Raw genomic sequence first — 19,631 nt, 5'->3', positions numbered from 1 at the left:
TAAATTATTTTTCCATTTGATTTGGATTGTTTTTGACTTTTATTTTTTACTTATTTTATATGTATGTTGCCCAGAGTCATATATTATGAGTTGGGCAGCCTTATAAATGTCTTAAATAAAATAGAGAAATATTATCCGACTAACCTCTAGTAGCAACTATCCCTGGGTGAAGCAATACAGATGTTTGCATATGACAGAATTAGCACAGCAGAGCAGCTAATGTAGTGACTATGGAAAGAAAATATTCTTGTAAGCTATTAAAATGCTTAAATTATACCAAAACTATAGTCAAGGACAAATTGTTGAGCTTTGAGAAGAGATGTATTTTTCACATGGATTCATCATTGTCAATCATACATTTGCTGTAAAGAGACACCTAGAAAGTGGAAGTTCTGAGTTTTCCCAAGTTTCTTCTTCACTAGATGAAAACATGCTCTTTGCCCTTAGACAAATATACATACATACATACATGCTCTAGAATACTGGCAAAAACTACCCATCAATCACATTCTCAGATTTAGATTATGTTGTTACATTGAATTATATTTATACATGGAATGACATTTTACATTTGTAGAATATAAACAGAAAACCGATTGGATGAAAAATGCAAGGATTGCTTGAAAAAAAATATTGCATGTGTCTATCCAGGATATCATATATAGGGATCTCTAAAAGCGTCAGTGACATTTTGTTGAAGCTGTTGTCTCTCATTGAGTTAAAATATGCTAGCTAAAGATCTGGCTAGAAATCCATATTGTCCTTCTCAAAACATGACATATAGAGTGTGGTTGATATCAGGAGTAATAGTGCATTACAACTATAAAAAAAACCCATCTGAATATCTTTACGGAAGTAACAAATTGACAATTCTGTTTCTGGTCTTGCATGCAAATAAAAACTCTTTCTGAAGAAAGTTGGACCTTATATCATAATACTCATGTTGCTGGTACATGAGTAACTCCAGTTCACTTTATTGCGCTCGATTAATTGCAGGAAAGCAATCTATAGGATACAGTCTATTTCTTCAGCTAGTATATAGTCCCATAAGTAAGGAAAGACCTATGATTCATCTTGTATTCACAGATGCTATATGTTTTGTCTGCGGACAAAATTACCTAATATGAAACCGTTTTTGGTTTTTGCATACAGATTCTTTGTATGTGCCTCAAAGTCTTTTCAGACTTCAAATTATGAAATAAATCTCTCTTGTAATAAACATGTGACGCTCTCAGATTTCTATATAGCTTTTATTATTTTTATGGCAATGAACTAATAGCTAGATCTCTGGAGTGGGAAAAAGTCACTCTAAAGGAATTCTGTGACCACATAAATTAAGTTTTTATTATGTGACAAAGCTCTGAGACCTTGATGATGATCTACCTCCAACTGGATATGGATTGTGGGGATGACAAAATATCTATACAGTGATTTTATTGGACATCTGCAGTTATCCTGAGTTGAGATGAGATGATAACTCCTTGACAAGTATTTTCTGAGTACAGAAAACTTTATGTCAGGCAGCAGAGTTAGCCATCTTATTTTCTGGGGCAGGCATTATTAGGATTCAGGCTGAGGCTAGGCAAAGATTTTAAAGATCACAAAATGTAAGTTTGATTTTAGGAGGTTTTATTCCACTAGGTGAGAATCTGTCACTTTCCATTTTGACTTAACGTGGATCTCCACATTGAAGAATATGCTTCAAAGCATCTCCAGAGATTGCTTCAAGGCTTTATGAAGACAACATATTGAAGGTCCTCCCTTTCCAATCTTGGATATGATTATAACATTATCCTTAAAGATCTTCAAATAAAGCAAGGGATACATAGATAGGATATTTTTCCTGAAAGGTTTTTTTTTTTTTAATCTAGGATTAGGCTTCTAAAGTTTTATTTATGAAGAGTGCTACCATTATGTTCACCAAAATTCCAGTAAGGGGGGGAAAGTAGATGCTGTCATTTTGTATTTAAAACAAAAAAGGAGATTGAGATCCAACCATTAATCGTGCTTTTCAGCTTATACAGTGAGAAGATGTTCTTCAGTTCTTTTATCTCCAAATTCCTTTCCCTCTCTAAATACTTTCCCTGTTGGGAAACACACTGACTCCAAATAACACAGATAGATAAGTCCTCCAGCAAATATTCTAAGTACCTAATTTTGAATAATGCCTTGTCTTCAGAGTTGTGGGCAGTTAACCTTTGACTTTTTATACCACCATGTGAGCGGATCTTTTTTTTAAAAAAAACTCCTTGTGGAAGGCATGCAATAAATATGCTTTTGGTCTGGGTTTCCAGAAGTAATCTTAACATCGTCCCTTTCACACACACTTTTCTTTGATGTTTCAACTAACTCCTTAAACAGTTTTTTTTTTAAATAAAATGTCTCTGAGGATAATTTTATTCACTTTTTATCTTCTCACTTATGTGATAATAATCACATTTCTCAGTTTTATCTGTGAGACATACAGTAGATGCTTATCTTTACAATGCTATGCAGACATACTCATGAGCAAACCCCATCGAGCTCAAAATTATTTAAATATGTTTGTAGAGTTGTAATTTATCTGCTCTTTGAATACCCTCCTTCAGTTATACGTTCATGGTATCAAAGACTGAGCCATGAGAGCATTAACTGAATGGCAAACAGCATCACTGCAAAATATAATTTTGTATATTTCTTTTCCTTTAAGATGGTCAAAGGCATGATGAGGCACTGCAGGGTGCAGGAATCTGCAACGCATCATTGTCAATCACAATATGGTAACAGTATTAGGGTTCATTGAGATACAAAGAGATTACAGTGGAAAGAGGCCACATTTACAGCAAGGTTCACCAAAGACCACGTTTGGCTGTCTAAAACAATAATGTTCTTTCATAGACTAAAGCCCACTTCATCAGACATATGACACATGATTTTAAGTTGCAGGCATATATATGCATAATTGCAGAGGGACATATTTCATTGAGCAAAGATATGGATACTCAAAAATAGTTTTGATGAGAATACAAACATCCAGCATTGAAGATTCCTGATGAATCAGATTTGCAAGATTCTGTTACTATAACTTTATAACAAAAGTAGTATTAGCCTGCATGACTTCAGCAAATATTCTAAGTATCTAATTTTGAATAGTGCCTTGTCCTTGGAGTTGTGGGTAGTTAACCTTTGACCTTTTATACCACCATGTGGGAGGCTCTTTTTTTTTTTTAACCTCCTTGTGGAATGCGTGCAATAAATATGTTTTTAGTCTGGCTTTCCAAAGGTAACTCTTAACCAGTGTGATCTACTTTGGAGGGCTGACATCAGTCTTACAAGTCTGCATGCTGTTTCCCCCTCCATCCCTTTATCTTCATGAGAACTTGGGAGGGTTTTGTCTGAGACATTTTCTCAGGTTACAGTTCTTCCCCAGATTCTTTTATCTGACAATTGTCTTGGTAGTGCCTCTTCTTCCTTTTCCTCAAGGTTATTCCTTCTTTCCATTACACGTACAATGTCCTATCAAACAGTCATGCATTCACAGCCCTGTGAAAACTCAGCAGGGAGTTGGCAGTCTGTATTGATGAGGGCAAGTTATTCCACAAAATGGGGCCACGATTTTGATAACTGAATGTTTGATTTTACTTTTTTAATGGTCTCCCCATATACTCAGTTAAGGTTTTCATGAAATTATCCATTATGATCCCCCAATTTCTTTCCTGTCAACTTGAAGTTATAACGTTTGGGTGTGTATGTTTGGGGAGGCATCACTTTACACCAATTTGATAAAACACTTGTTACTGTCATAGAACTTAATTCCATGACAGCCCCTTTCCAAGTCCCTTCTGGGGATTCCCTGTTTAGAGGAGTTGGGTACCACAACTCTGACTTCCAATATATAAAAATATTATTATGAACAAAAGATGTTGTTGAAATAATCAGACTATATCTATTTACATATAACATTTATCTATTACGCACCTTTACCAATGTCAGACACATATCAGAAAAACATAGTAATTACAAAATTAATACATTAACATTATTTCACAACATAATAAGTAAACAAGTATTCACAATACCCTGTAATACAACCATGCAGGTATATATTCCTAATGAAAATAAAAGAGGTATTAACTGCCAAGATGAATGAGAGTACGGCAGGATAACCAAACCCTACGCTAACCAACTAGTCAAGTAAAGATACATTTAAACCCATCCTAAAGGCCATCAATCTTTTACAGAGACAAAGCAAAGGGGGAGCTGATTCTAAAGTAGTGGGGCCCCAAACCTAGAGATCATGACCTATAGAAAGAAGACCCTGCTTAGAGGAATATAAAGAGAAATAAGGGGAGACAGAAGAGGGAGTGATACAAGGGCTCTGAACACACCTAGGTCTAGATACAAGGCTCAGTAGTATACACTAGGCTCTGATTCAAGTAGGGAGCCAATGAAATGTGAGAATAGTGTAGAAAGTTCAGAACAGCTGAATCACAAGGCCCAGTAGTATAAACTGGACTGAGATCAGGAAAACAGAGAATTGGGAACACTTTCCAGGACACTATTGCAGTAATAGAAGTGTGAAACCGCCAGGCATGCGCCAGTGAAAGTGCCCCCTCCTCCTCCTATGTGTATTCTTGTCACTAAGCTCAATGAAAGAATCAAGTTGTCAAGATATAATTTTTCTGCAGGCACTGAATGTATACACCTACAAAATACTCGGGATTCTTAGCCTCTAGTAAGAAATGATTGGTTGTTCCTAGTGTTAAACATGAAAACCTATTTCAAATATCCAGTGATATTCCTTCTAAAATGTTTCTCCTGTAACTTGCTAATTCTATTCATAAAATAAATAGCTGCTTTTTATACTACTGCTGGTGTTTTCTTTTTGTTTTATTAATTATGGGTTTTCATGTTTTGATATTGTATATCGTTCAGGGGACTTCTATCCTTGGACTATGGAATGTAATACCAATATATAAATATTTTAGGCCCAAGTAAATATACTCAAGATCACAGCCTTAAAACAATTTAGAGCTTAGTTATATTGGTTATTGTATTATATTACTTTCACCTTTGTTAAACTTTTATTATATGACACTTGAATGGCATAAATGCTGTTTTCAGACATTATAATAAATGTAATTCTAGATGTCACTGATTCAAAGACTGAGTTAATAATTTGTTTATTATCAAAACTTTTAATTGGCGATAATAACTTTTCACATTATTTAATTTTTTGTTTAAGGCAATGAAGGAAAAGAGAATTTCATCTGAAAAAATAAACAGATCACATTTAATTATGTGCTTTTTATTAATTATTGTTTTCTAAGTTAAACATTTCCCTGTGTGTCTCTGACTCAGCCCTATTGCCTTTGTCAGAACACAAAGCTTCCTGTGATCAAGAGAAAATTGAGGTTAAATGAATTACTAGTAGTTCACCTTTTATCCCTTAAAGTATGTTTTTAAAAATCCATATAAATGATAAGTAACATTTAATCAGGTTTCTCTTTGACTGATCCCTGTCAATTTCCCAGGCAAAGAAAGAGAGAAGCAAAGAAAGATCATAAATACCAAACCGATGGGATTTATTATCATCATATCTGACAGCCAGGAGTTCAGCTCAGACCCACCACAGTATAAATAGAGCCCCTACTGGGCCACAAACATTGGTACAAATGATGGGGCTGCAAGCATAATCACAAGGTGAATGGACCTAAATTAGTTGGGGCCCAATAACCAGTTTACTAACACCTGTATTAGTACTGTATCACTGTGGGGAGGATCACTGTTAGACAAGCCATAATCCCATAAGCTTGTCATTTGCATATCCTCATTAGCTGATTAAAACCTTAAGGAGGAAGGTTTTTGCAGCTGGTGTGTCCATTCCAACACTCCATCTGCCTGGGTGGCTTGGTAATGAAGTAATGTTGGTGAATGTGAGGTTTATATGTATGGAACGGATTAAGAGTATTAGAATTTGTGTGAACCAATGTTGCCATATTCTCTCTACTGGATCACAGTAATTGGATGGGAGGAGCAAGAGGGGATCCATTAGCTTTGTCTGTTTGCTCAGGAGCTGAGTGCTAGAGATTCAATTTTGTTTCCTTTCGCTCCTTTGCTTTTGTGAAGCATGTCTGCTTTGTCTAGCGTAGTCCTTAGCACTTCTGTACACTGGCTACACTAAGGCGATTCAGCTACAAAGAAGACGTCTTGGAGAATGTGAAACCAGCCAGCATAAAATGCAGCCTAGACTCAAGTAGTACTTGAAAGTACAACACATTCTGACCTAGTCCAATCCTGAGATAGAAAAGCAAGAGATAATTGAAATCTATAAACACCTCGGGGTCTTTTTTATTATTTTATTAGTTCTCCACATTTAAGCTTATCCAACTTCCACATCAAAAGAATTCGGGAGCTACTTACAAGAAAACTGAATGGTTTTAAATTTCGGTAACTTAAAAAGCAATTGTGATGAACATTTGCTGGCCATGCATAATTTTAATGACTAGAGAAAAAGCCCATTGCTGTGCTGTTTGTACAGCTGGAATAATCACTATGTGTGAGTTGATGATGTTTTTTTTAAAAATCAGATTTTTTTCTCACATACATTCAACAATACAAGGATAGTAATGCTGCTAGGAAAACTTCTTTTGCCGTTCAGAAAACCTGAAACCTATATCTGGCTGTGCATGGCATTGTAAACAATGTACAAAATACTTTCAGTTGAAACCTAGTGTTTGTAAAGATTTAAGATATAAATTATAATAAGATTTAGATTATAAACCTATTAGATTTTTTAACATGTTTAATATTTTATATGGTACCTCATTTGCAACAAAACAAAACTTTATTACCCTTCTTGAAAGAGCTTCAAATGGAGCACAAGATAATAAAATATAGCACCACTATGCAACAATTTAAAATAGCCAATAAAATAGCCTTTAAAAATATCACATATGGTATGACTGGTATATACGTACCATAAAATACCACATGGTATGACTGAATTGGTTGATAAATTCTACTTTATTCGTTGCTTTTTAAAGCTAAGGATAAGTTTAGATAATGCCAAGAGAAGGCAAGACAAATGTTTTAAATCCATTTTCTTTATTCATTTTTTTCTTAGTTCTCTTTTTATATCCAATTATTTTATTTAAAACATCTCTCAACTCAGGAGTTTTAATCCTGGTCATACTCATGAATAAATTCTAATTGTGTATTTGGCATAGAACCTATCATATTTACAGTGTAGTAATTCCGAACATATTCATTTCAAAAGACCAAATTCTGTTTCAGAATGCAGGGGCGCAGGTAGTAATGGGTACACTTAAATACACCCATTAACACCACTACTCACAATCTGCACTGGCTCCCAGTAAACCTCCAGGTAAAATTCATGGCTGATTATCACTTATACCTCCCAACATGGCACAGGCTGGGGTTATTTGCAGAACCGCCTATCCCTGGCTCTTTATCCAGGACTTTGTCAAGGGAGTGTGAGACCCCTTGCCCCTTCCATTCAGTCTGTTGTTCTTGCCATCTTTCTTTTATCTATTTTCTTCCTTTTTTATTACAATTTCTTTGTTTTGATTATTGTGAGCCACCCAGAATTGTTGGGAGCCAGGTGGCATATAAGTTTTATATTTATTAATTACTATTATTCTTATTGTTATTTCTGCCCATCCCACTAGGTCACACAGGGTGGGCAAGCTACAGGTCCCCTTTCTGAGGCAATGTCATCTAATGGGAGCTGGGCAATATGGCTTCTCTGTTGCTGTGCCGTCCTTTGGAGTGAGCTCCCACTCACCAAGGTTTGGGTGACCCCGACCATGTTAGGTTTTTGTAGAGCCACGAAAACCTGGCTTTTTTCTTGTGTATTGGGCCAGGATGGTAATTGAGCACCTTCTAGGAAAGAGAGTCCTAATTTTTTGTTTGTTTGATTTTGATTCTATTTGATTTTTAGTAATATTTTTAGTGATTTATGACAGTTTGGGGTCATAAATTATGAGTCGGGTAGCCTTATAAATCCTGAAATAAATGAATAAAATTAACTCTTTTAAATTCATGCTAGTAATAAATTAGAGCAGTCCATTAAAGGTTTTGGAGAATAAAAGCCTTGCTTTGTTTTATCTGCTTTTGGATTACTTTGAATGAAAAACAGGCTAATTTTTGAATGAATGAATGACTCAATCAATCAATCAATAAAATCATATTTGCCCATCACTAATGAGGCAACAGAGTAAGCTGAAAGCCTGGTGAGTGTGTCATGCAGTTCACCCAATATCATATCAAAGGCCATTTCTTTTAGCAATATCTCAATTCTTAGTACAGTAGGATTCTCACAGGCTTCTGGCCACAACTTTTAATAAAGTTTCTATGTAAAATTCTTCAGGTGCCACTGCCAAGCTATGAAAATTTCATCAGTGAATGCCAGTGTCCTGACTGTATTAGACACAAAGATAATTTAATATTTATAAATTCCAAGTAATTAATGGTAACCAGTCACTTTTCTAGCTGCTATATAATCTGAATCTACTCAAGTTTCTCAGTAGTTTTTAAAGAACACCTTTTCACATAAAACACTACAGAAATCGAGTCTGGACATAATTGGCAAAACTATCTGCATCCAGAGCACCAGCCATGAAATACCAGACATTGTTGGTAAAGGTACTTTATCATTTGGGAAAAGTTTCTCTGTACCCAGACATTTCCATGATATACCACCCATTACTGACCCTGCCATTTGTCTGATATACTGTGTCATGACGTTAGAGGAGCAGGGTGAATCACCATGAGATATGCCAAACTGAACAAAGGAGGTCTTCAAAAATCCCTAGATTCATCCTTCTGTGCTCTTTTTGGCAAGTCCACAAGAATCTTTTGATGAGCAGAACTGTGTTATCAGCAGCAAAAGGATGTAGCTCTTCCATTTTTTTGTTTCCTTCCTGGGACAGAAAGTAATACTCACCTCCATAAGATTTTCACCAAACAGTGTTTTCAATGAAATATTCCCAAGCTATTCAAAATAACAATGGGCTGCTTTCACATGTTACTTTCTTCTGCTAGATATCTGTGGGTGGATGTACTTCTCACATGAAGACAGTATGCTTTATTACAGCCAAAGGCCAGCTGTTTAAAATATCATATAGGGACAATATGTCCAGGTTAGTCAGGCAGTGCAAAATAAAAACACCTATTAATATGAGATAAAAAGGGGGAAAAAAGAGGGGGGAGGACAGGAATTGAATATAAATTGAAGGTGATAAATTACAGATCGTATACTACTTAAATTACAGTTAAGTCCAATGGTTTCTGACAGCAATAACTATAGCTCCTTTCATGGAAACTTTACCAAACTGTTCACTTAGTAAAATGTGCACTGTACTCTGTTGATGCCAATTTGAATATTTCATATTCAATTCTGCTCTCCAGGAAATATAGATTGGGCAAGCCAGGAGTATGTGTGGGGCCATCTCAATTTCAGTATTGAGGTGCTGGACAGATATACAGTTGACCTTAGGAGGGAATGCTGTTCTAGCTCCCTGATATAACAACATCAAGGGGAAAGTGCCTAGGTATGCCAGAGTGAATGTTCTTCATTGTGACAGCACCAACATTTGGAACATATATGTAGGGGTTGTGAAAGGTGACTAGATGAGATCAAAATGGAAGCAGTGTGAGATGGTAGCTTTGTTCCCTTTAGATGTTGAGGTCTTGAATTCTTTGTTTTACCACTCCAAGCCCTTTCCAGGCCCAGTATGCTAAAACTTAGCAAGTACAGTAAATCTTCAATAAGCCAGGTCAAATAAAATTTGGTTCTTCCATGGAAAAGTGTGGCTATCTAGGAGTACAAGCTGAACCAGAGAGTCTCCTCTGTTTGAGGCAGTATTTTAACCTGCATACCTCAAGTGGGCCTCAAAAGAGATACGTCTCAGCTCTAGTCAAAGGAGGTGATTTGCAACTGAACATGGAACTTGGAGTGTAGTTCTCAAGAATTTGGATTGTATTGACTTTAGTGCATGGATATCCTTGTACATACAACATTAGGCACAGTAAAGAATGAGGCTTAAGATATTTGGCCTTAAATCATTTAATTGCAGCAGGCACATATTTGCTCCCCCTTCAACTTGCATAGCTGGATATTGCATTGGAGTCTTTTTGCACCTGTAGCAGAAGATTTGAAGACGGTAGTTTCCAAAAGATGGCAGACTGGAAATAAATGCCAAGATATTTTTAGGCCACCTGCTAGAACGAGGTGTAATTAATTTTCCACATTTAAGGAAGATTAGAGTGTTGCTTTGTGAATATCACTACCTTGGTCTTTAAATAGTGTTTTTAATACTAATTTTAATACTATTTTTAATAATGATTTTAATATATTTATTGTTTTTTTAATGAAGTGTATGCTGCCCAGAGTCACTTTTTGTGAGAAGGGCGGCCTTATAAATTTGATAAATAAATAGTTGACTTCTAGCATTTCAGTCTGGTGGAAGGATGCCAGCATGCTTAGACTTTGTCTCAACCCTACTTGTGAAACAGAGAGAACGGCAGCAGCATTGGCGTATAATAGTATGGAGATTAGACAATGAGCTAAGCATGAAAGATGAAATTCAGGTTAATGATATTTACAGTATCATTGACATAAAAATTAAATAGCAAGGGGACCAAAATATAACCTTGCTTAAACTCCTTTGATAGTGGGTATAGGCATGGTCAACTCTCCCCCATTCTTGCAGTGGATTTGTGTAAGATTATTAGCATTGTGTAAGATTGTTTTTGTGTAAGATTATTAGTAATTGAAGAAGGTGATAATAGATTGAAAAAGTTGCCAGTTTTTGCTATAACCTGTCCTAGAGTACTGCTTCAAGAACTGCCTTCAAATCTATCAAGGCAGCACATAGACAGCCCTTGGAGAATTAACACATTTCATTGATGGATGGTGCACAGTAATGCATAGAATCACTATCAAAAGCTGGCTAGTTACCTGACTAGGATTTTTAAGAGAGGAGGCTAAACAGGGCCCCACAATTCAGGATCTGTTCATAGCATCTCTTGTGGGAATTAGATCCCCCAAAGAGCTTTGCCCTTTTTTTAACAGTCTGTCCCATTCAGCCAGTTGACTTGCCATCACCATCTTCTTTTTCAGAAGGGTGCTTTTTAGAAAGGATGTTTCCTGGGAATTTCCTGGGAGTAAAATGTGTTGTTGATCCTAGCAACTTTGTGTACACTGATTATTAAAGTTCTGACATGAATGTATTTCTTGTCAGACTAAGATTTGGGAGATATAATGCTGTAGGGCTGATCAATATGGACATTTGGAGCTAGCCCAAGAGTAGACTTTAAATAGCTTTGGAGTGAACTGATGATGTTCTGATAAATATCTACTGACATCTCTATCTCCCTTATATAGTATCTTTTTTGCTGCAGAGCTTTGGGTGTGGTTAGGAATTGGGAGCATGTATTTGCTAAGTCATTTGATAAGAGGGACTTCTTAATATTGCATCTTCTCAGGCACTCTGTGATAGCTTGTCAATGTCCAATGGGTAGGTGAAATGTCCTCTTAAAGGAAGATAGTCACTGTCAGGGGAAGAGGCAATACTGAAATCAGCACAGCAAGAAGCCAATTTGCAGGAGATAACCATGGATGTATGAAATTTGCTATATCACATTAAGGTTCTGGCCACAAATGTAAATGGCTTTAAAAAGAATTAAACTCATTAGTGGATTATAATGTCTTTGGTGGCTACTGTTATATGTTAAAATCATATATCACGTCTCTGTTATGTCCTGTATGACAGGCATTTGGATTTTTCCATATTGTTGCTGCTTTTTAAAAAATTGGCTTTGATATTCATCAGTGCACTTCATGGGCCTAATTTCCCACTAGCCAGGCTACTCAATTTACAATGACTTTTGGCCATATCTCTGTCTCTTTCAATAACAGATGGGCTGTGGACTCCATTCATAAACCAAAAGCTGAAGAAGAACCTAAAGAAAGAAGTGTGCTGTGGCATGTAGCCCATCTTACCAGCTACGTCAGAACTTGTGCACCCTAAACAATGCCCCTTATGAACAAACAGGACTTTTCCTCTCCTATCTTATGCCTAATTTGTCTTGGACTCAAGCAGAAAAGTGTGCTTTAAAGCAGCATCCTGGGAGATTAATTGTATTGTTCACATTGTCCCATCTCTTCTCTTTCCTTAGTCACCCCAATTCAATGGCTTTGCATAAAGAAAGAGTGGGTATTATCTGCTAGAAGCTGGGCATCTATACATTATTCTCAGAAAGATGTTTAAGCCTTTGCATATGAGGGTGGTAAACTAGAGTGGAAGAAGGAAGTGGCAAACTAATTCCATATTCTTAATGAATATGTCCATTAAGTCAACCAGATTCAAGCTTAACTTCAAAGAGAGTATACTTTTTAAATAAATGCCATCCATTTCCCCCATAGCAAAACAGTTCTCAGGCTTCCTTCTGGTTGGAAGATTGTTGTTGTTTTTCCTATACTGTCCTTATACAAATACATTACAAGTCCTGCCACAAAGACTGTAATAAATGCCAATCGGAGATTAAGTTTACAGTATAACTCTCTTCATCTGCTTGTATTTTTATGTCAGCATCATGCTAATGATTATATTACATTACTAGGCTGCTTTGCACTCCCGTGACAGTTTAATAAACTCTTACATAAATCCACGCTTTATTGAGATATTAATACACTTTAAAAGAAATCTGTCCAATGAATCCTGTTAGGCTGGCACTGTGACAAACTCCATAACATATCCTAATGCCTCTAGTTGTTATTGTGATGCATTTTATGACTCTACATGCCCATTAAGCTGACGTACTAATGTTAATGTTCCATGCCTTTCTCAGAGCCAGAATGGCACAATATCTCATCAAAACAAACAGTTTTATTGCTGATCTAAGAATTGGCCATCTCTCAGATTAATATAATTAATCAGAAAATATTTAAGGCAATAACCAAACTGGTTTGTATAAATCAATAAATTATACATGCAGTCAGGAATGGATATGTCCCGCAGATAAAATCAATATTGAATTCAGAGCTATCAATAGGTTGTAGGAATTGGTCCTGACAATCAGCAGACCAAGTCATGGGTGCTACTAAGAGAAGAATGCAATATGCTTTTGGCTTCGTTTGAACACAGATTCCCTAGGACTTAATTGTTTTTATCTGGGAGTTTTTAAAGTAATGCTTGCAATCCGGATACATAATTTTGGGACTGGAATTAATGGTTTTATCAATCCATTCTTCAGACAACCATATAGATTATTTCAGCTGTGTCACATACATCTCCATTCCAACCTACAAAACTGCTTCTTCATTCCTGATAAGGGAAAATCCTTCCCCACTCTGGCTTCTTCCAGAATGTTGGAATTGCAATGGCCATACTGGTTTGGAAATCTAGGAGTTTATCTAGACCAGTGTTGTCCAAACTTGGCCACTTTAAGATGAGTGGACTTCATGGCTGGCTGGGGAATCCTGGGAGTTGAACTCCACTCATCTTAAAGTGGCCAAGTTTGGACAACACTGATTTAGAGGATGACAGATGAGGATAACTGAACATGAACAAATTTAAAACAAAAAACGACTTGCCAGTCTGGATAAAATGAATGCTCTCAAGTTGTGTAATTTAAAAGAAATTAAATGTTTTAGTGCATTGGTCTCAATTCCTGTTAAAAAATAGATTGCTTCTATTTTATAATAAAAATAATAACCTCAACATCTGTAGCACTGAGGTTTATTTTTATTTTTAAAGCAGATGTGCTGCCATGAATGTGTATGCCACTTTTTAAAACCAGGGTTTTCCAGACTGGCTGAGATCCAGCTCTAGGATAAGGAAATTAGTAGTAGAAGTAGCTGTAGTGGTGGTGGTGGTGGTGGTGGTGGTGGTAGTACCTGTCAAAATATAAGCATTTTTAAAATGTATGCTAAATCATAAACGTATCTGGGAAGCTTTTCTTCTTTCAAAGCTGTATATGCAGGACTCCATACCTCTTTTTGCTGTTATTTTTAAATAAGGTGTTAAAAAAAATTTTTTTTTTTAAACAGGAATTGAGACCAATGCACTAAAATATTTAATTTCTTTTAAATTTAGGCCTGCAATGTATATAGAAGTGAGTTCAAAAATTCAAAGTTTGGGAACAATTTCTGTCTATTGCTACAAATCATAAATTAGCTTTTCACAATTATAGAACACAACTTGGGATTCTGGAAGTTGTGCCACACCTCAGCAGCACCATGTTGGAAAAATCCGTAATATTATTTTTCTTTATGGAAATAATTATTTCATGTATAAACTAAATTTTTCATTATCACTATTAAATTGAAAACATGATTGTTTTCTATATTGCATATTTCTCTAAAGAAGACTGATATAAGACAGTGGACTTTCAAACATAAAAGTCTACAATAGTTTAGGCAAGAGATGACGTGAGCTGTTCACTTTCCATCCATTCTGTTTGAAGATGAATTTTAATACTTCTTCATGCAGGACTCATATTTTCTCTTCCCACCTCTTACTTTGATTATTTTACGTTTATTTATTTTCACTGTCATTTTCTTTCCATTCTTTTCTTTTCTTCCATGTCCTTTTCCCCCCAAATCCATTCTTTGACACTATGAAAAATTTGTCTGTCCCCACATTCAGAACCTCTTCCAGTTCTTATCACAAACACTCAAATAATTCATTTTGCCATTTGTGTGTTGGAATAGACTTGTGTTTAAACCATGTATCTGAAATATTTCTAAGCCATTCTTATCACGATCACCATTCTCATTCATTCTTCAGAATGAGCCAGTTCTTTTTCTGCTTCATGTCACCTAGTACAATTTTTTTCCCCTTGGATCACATTCATTCAGAAAGTTGCACAATTATTCCCCACATTCATCTCTGATTCTTCCATTATCACCATTCACTGGAGTGTAACATGTAACTATACCAATTTATGGATTCCTACTTTCATAGGTAATGCAGCAATCTAGATTACACCAATTCATACTTTCTGACATACATTTTAGCCCTTTCATACATAATTAAACCTACACCTTTACTTCCTTGCATATATTCATGAACTCCACACACAAATCAGGCCTTAAACCAGAAGAGCCCACCGTTATTTATTTCCACTGCCCATCAAGGCTTGGTGGGCCTTGGATGATTTTCAGTAAGATAGAGAAGGTGTAGAGTAAGTTAGCCCTACCTTACGTAAGTTAGCCTTAGCCCTACCAGTGCCACTTGCAGCATCCTCTGTTAACAGTAAGAACAGTGTGTGTGTGTATGTGTGTGCCTTTGAGTCAGTTTTGACTCCAGGTGAGTGCCTGGACAAGTCCTTGCAGTTTTCTTGGCAAGATTTCAGAAGTGGTTTGCCATTGCCTCTTTCCTAAGACTGAGAGAAAGTGCCTGGCAGAAGGTCATCCAGCTGGCTTCGTGCCTAAGGTGGGGCTAGAACTCACAGTCTCCTGGTTTCTAGCCTGGTGCCTTAACCACTACACCACACTGGCTCTCTAGTAGGTATAGTACAACTCAGTTTTGTAATATGCCAGTCAGTTTTCTACTATGCCATAAGCATAAATAAAGCCCAGTTTTAGCTCAAGCATGTTTATGCTATTCAATGGAAGCTAGAAACTCTAATCTAGTGACTGCCTTGTCTCCTGCTATATTGTTGCCTGCATTCCACCAACTAGGAAGTCTATACAGTGCACTGGCAGATGCTTAGGATGCTATAGCAGCCATTGTCAAATCTACTTCAAAAGTCTTTGAGCTAAAAGCTGGCAAGTTAGAGATTTCAATATTGATTCAAACCTAGTTGCTACTGAATACGTTTTGCTAAAGGATTGGGAGTGTTATATATGCTGCTTTGAAAAGAGAAGCCCACCCTATCCCTAACCCTAACCCTTCATATCCAGTGAAGTATAGCTTACTATGCATATCACAGTCACTATGTTCTACAAGTACTAAGTGTGTTGATTTCAGCTCCTAGAGAAAAGATGAGCTATACATTTAATCAATCAATCAATCAATCATTTTATAAGTTTATTTCTGATATCTAGGGATGATCAGATTTTAGTCCCTTCTCAGGCCCAAATCATGGGACTTATTGCTGTCTATCAAGGTGTAAATAGCTTATATATAGGATCTCTAAGGACTGTCTGCTGTCACATGAATCTATCATAAATTGTTTGGTTTCTTTGGAGGCCAGATTTTCTTCATAGGTACTTAGATGCTAGTGTGATAAACATTCATACGTTTTAAGTGTATCTTAATTGCACATCTGTAAAATGTACATATAGGGGAAAGAATTTAATTGGATGACATTCACGTGCCTGCTGATTCCACAAGGGATTCATTGGTACCTTGTCAGCTCAAGACCTGAGTTACTCTATAACTCTCTCCTTTTATCGAAGCCTCAATTTCATTTCTTCACACTCAGACATTTGTGTTCACTGAAAGTTAAGTTGATCAGCTCTAAACATGGTCTCTGCTCTTTTAGGCCAGTCCAGCTGGGATCACACATCAGTGTGTGTACTTGCTTTACAATTATGACAGAAGAACACAAATAACTAGTAGGAGAAAGTAGTAGTTTCTTGAAATATAATATGGATTTGCAAAGTTGTATTCAGCAACTGTTTGCATTATTAAACCCACGTTTGTTCGCTTGTTGTGTCTGATCTGTCCCTACCATTTTACCATTTCTCCTTATCTTTATTGATCACTTAATTTATCTTTTCTTAACTTCCCCTCCAACTGTCTGGTCTCCTGAGTCTATGGTATTGAAACTAAACACCCGTCTGTCCATATTGCCATGACTGGTTTGCTTTTGAAATAATAGGGGGAGCAGGTGGTGTGACTAAGTAGTCCCAGAAACAGAATAGGGACACCACTGCCATAGCCTGCCCCAACCTGCCACTCATTTCCCCACCCTCCCAACTGTTCTACATTAACGCAGTCAACTGTGGCTTATACAGTTCAAGTTTTACACAACTGTTTTACAGACCAGGAAAAATTTCTTTTGCAGAGAAGCCTTTGTTATATAGCAGAGAAGGGTGGAGAGGTGGGGGAAGGGAAAATGTGAAACTGGCTTCTAGACTTAGTAAACTGAATGTGTTTGTAGGTGTGTAGTTATAACACACATAAGCTGTTTATTTAATAATCTTGTTAAGTTAATGCTGCATTTCAAAAAATGCATGCAGTAAAAATGTACATGCACCAGTATCTGGAGATTTTTTCAGATGATTTTAAAAACATTGATTTTATTGTAGCATTTAATTAGTTGGTGATAGATGTAAGCAAAGGGATCATCTCTCTGTTTTTGCACGCTTTTAATGAGCAAAATATGCCTTTCAGAATTAATAGGAGAAAGAAGGGGTGAAGGAAACAAGAAAAAAGGATACATAAGATATTTGGAACTTAAAAGAGAGAGGGTAGCCTTTCTGATTTCCATGGATTTCTCTTTCCAATTTATTAAAAGGATATGTATACATATCAGTACACTGCATGGTACCAAGAGAATGACTTGTGTACATAATACATATGTTTGTGCATTTCAAAATACACACATTTGGAAGAAGCAGATTCCAGTACACATTACTGATATTACGAACAAGTGAAACATCTGAAAAATAGAAGGAGTCTCGTCAAGGTCTTTTTTTAATAAGGCAAGAATAAAATATTATGTGGCATAGTGCTTGACTGGTTTAATTTTATTTAGTGCCTCCTGCCAGTTCAGATTTCCAAATTCCAGTAATTAAAAGAAAGGCAAAGCATGGCAGCTCTAGTAATGTCCCAATATTTTATGAGAAACAAACCCATGTTTGCCTTTTAGTGTTTTCAGCTAATGAATGAAATCATAATTATGCTTAACCTATGGAATAATAGTCCTATTCATAGAATAAAGCCCAAAGCAAGGATGGTTCAGTCTGTGTTTGAGCCTAGGATATATTGGAGACAAAATTGCTCTTGTGGATGACCTCTGTTGGGATCTAAATGGAGGTATTGTGGTCTCCTGGTCCTTTTAGACCTCTTGGCAGCTTTTGATACCACTGACAATGTTGTCCTTCCAGACTGCCTGTGAGGGTTGGGGATTAGAGACACTGTTTTGCAGTAGTTCCACTCCTTTCTCAGTGGGCAGCAGTGGTGAAGAGATTGGCCAGGTGGTCATCCCCTTGTGGGTGTCAAAGGACTTGGTGTTCTCCCTGCTACTTTTCAACATTTATATGATATAGCTGGCAAAGGTAATCCATCAGTGTGGGGTGCAGTATGATATCCAATTGTACATTGCCCCCTCCCCCAGACTGGACAGGAGATGCTGCAACTGTCTTGTCCCATGTCTGGAGGCTGTCAATATCTAGATGTGATAAACCAGATTGAGGTTGAGTCCCAGCAAAATAGAATTGCTGTTTGTCCACCAAGGTGCTCTGACTCCCTGGCACTGTCTCTTGATCAGGATGTACTGCTGCTGAAGGAACAGGACAGGTCTGTGACATGGGGGCCCTACTGGAATCATAGCTATGTCCAGGAAGAGGCTGGGGCTAGGGGCTCTTTAGCCAATGTTGGTGCACCAGTTATAGCTCTGCCTAGAGTGGGAGGATCTCACAACAGTAACTCATGCCCTCATCACTACTTCCTTGGACTACTGCAACATGTTCTACTTGGGGCTGCCTCTGAAAATCACTTGGAAACTTCACTTAGTCCAGAATGCAGTTGCCCAATTATTACCCGATGTCCACTGCTATGGGCATATTACATCTGTGCTCTAGCCCTACACCAGATTGCTATTAGCTTCCAGGTGAAATTTAAAATGTTGGTTCTTACCTATAAAGCCCTATATCAGTGTTTCTCAACCTTGGCGACTTCTCCTCCTTCCTCTCAGCCCCTGTTGGAGTGTGGTGGGGTGGGTATTCAGCTGAACAGAGAAGCCTCAGACTATACTGAATTGTATTGAGCAATATATACTTTGCAATTTAATCCTAGCAAAGTGTCATGTGATTGTATCACAGCAACTCATAATTTTAAATTAAACTGTAGAATTTGCAAATAATTTGCAAATCTGTGTCCTACTTTGTTTCAAGCAGACCTTCAACCTGCCTTCATTCCTCCCACCCACCCACCGCCATCCCTTACCATTCTGATGGGAAGGAGAGAAGATTTTCACTGGGATTGTAATTTCAAAAAAGAAAGATTAAATTCCTCATCTCTGTATGCTGCAGTACTCCCTCTCAATACCTTTTTCTTTTTAGTGAGTGTGAGTGTGACTGCTAACCAGGAATTTGGCCCTGAGGTCACTGACTGGAACCAAATAGCTAAAATACAAATAGGCAAAATGTAGTAGTCTGTTTACTAGAACTCTTGTGTTTATCATAGGTCTAATTAATTCAAAGACTTCATAATATCTGCCAATCTTAGATGCCACTCCCTCTCTTTTTCCTATGCTGGAAGAACACTCTGAGGGCTGAGCACAATGTGTCAAGCCTTTTAACTTACAGACCATCCTTATTTTGTTATTGTTCCAGGTCAAGCCTTAAAAAAATATATGATTAAGTCTTTTAAAAAATCCCAGTGTTCTGACAAGTTAGATTTTCGCTTTCTACTCACAGAGAAAAGGCAAGATATTTCTTGGAATAATTA

General features: G+C 36.9%; 1 long non-coding RNA gene across 1 annotated transcript in view; it reads left to right on the top strand.

Annotated features, from left to right (window-relative positions):
- Window positions 1-19,631, top strand: part of LOC148214969 (uncharacterized) — a 76,267-nt gene that overhangs the window by 14,816 nt on the left and 41,820 nt on the right. The gene's annotated exons all lie outside the window — the stretch shown is intronic.

The sequence above is a fragment of the Python bivittatus genome, unplaced genomic scaffold, assembly GCF_059951505.1.
Source record: "Python bivittatus isolate LINGU-HERP-01145 unplaced genomic scaffold, Pbiv_v1 ctg000480_np1212, whole genome shotgun sequence".
Classification (NCBI taxonomy): domain Eukaryota; kingdom Metazoa; phylum Chordata; class Lepidosauria; order Squamata; family Pythonidae; genus Python; species Python bivittatus.
The sequence above is the reverse complement of the archived record's forward strand: the minus strand, read 5'-3'. Positions and strand labels throughout refer to the sequence as shown.